Raw genomic sequence first — 930 nt, forward strand, 5'->3', positions numbered from 1 at the left:
CAAGGTCTCACACAGCAGGCCCAGGCGAGTCCTTTGGCAACAGTAGGGCAGCAGTAGAGGAATCTGAAGCCTGATACCTGTCTTGTTCTTCAGCATGCAGGGATCTTCTTCAGCATGCAGGTGTCAGGTCATGAGGCACCTGATGTCAGAAAACCTCCTTGTTCATGCAGTGAGGCATCTGATGTCAGAAAACCTAACTTCATGGTTGCTGATCCCTCTTTTTATCCTCCTTTCTCCTGCCTACATGACATTCCTGGGTGCTTGTCTAAGAGTCATGTGCAGCACCCCCTGAAATGGCCATCTTCCTTGAGATAAGACCACACAAAAGACCAATTCATGGCTATTCATCTGTAGCTTATCTCTCTCTCTTGTTGGCCCTGGCCTTGCCCATCTGTGTCCCTCAGACAAAGGATTTCTTTTACATACTAAGCATGGCTTCTTACAGGGTTTTTGTTCGTTTTTTTTTTTAATGTTGACCAGTCTTGGAGGGAAGGGTCAGAAGGGTCAGTCCTCCTAAAGTAAGAGAGTGTAACTTCCAGCTTTACTGTTAATCATTTATTTATTTATTTATTTTCATAATACAATAATACTGTTTCAATTTAGCAGGTCCAAAATTGCTCTGGTATAAATTTGAAGCTTTCCACTGTATTCAGAAAAAACAAAGAACAGTGGAATGGCTTGTCTTGGAAGGCACCTCAAAGATGACCCATGGGCAGGGTTGCCACAAGCTAAAGCAGGTACCAGATGAAGCTGCCCCATCCAATCTGGCCTTGATCACCTCCAAGAATGATAATGTAATCAATTAACTGGAAAAAAAAAAAAAAAAAAAAAAAAAAAAACAGCAAAAAAAAAAAAAAAATTGAAATCAGTTTTAATTTCACTGTAATGCATTTAAAAAAGAATAAAAGCAAGCTTATAATCTCCAGATAT

The sequence above is a fragment of the Coturnix japonica genome, chromosome 4 (genome assembly GCF_001577835.2).
Source record: "Coturnix japonica isolate 7356 chromosome 4, Coturnix japonica 2.1, whole genome shotgun sequence".
Taxonomy (NCBI): domain Eukaryota; kingdom Metazoa; phylum Chordata; class Aves; order Galliformes; family Phasianidae; genus Coturnix; species Coturnix japonica.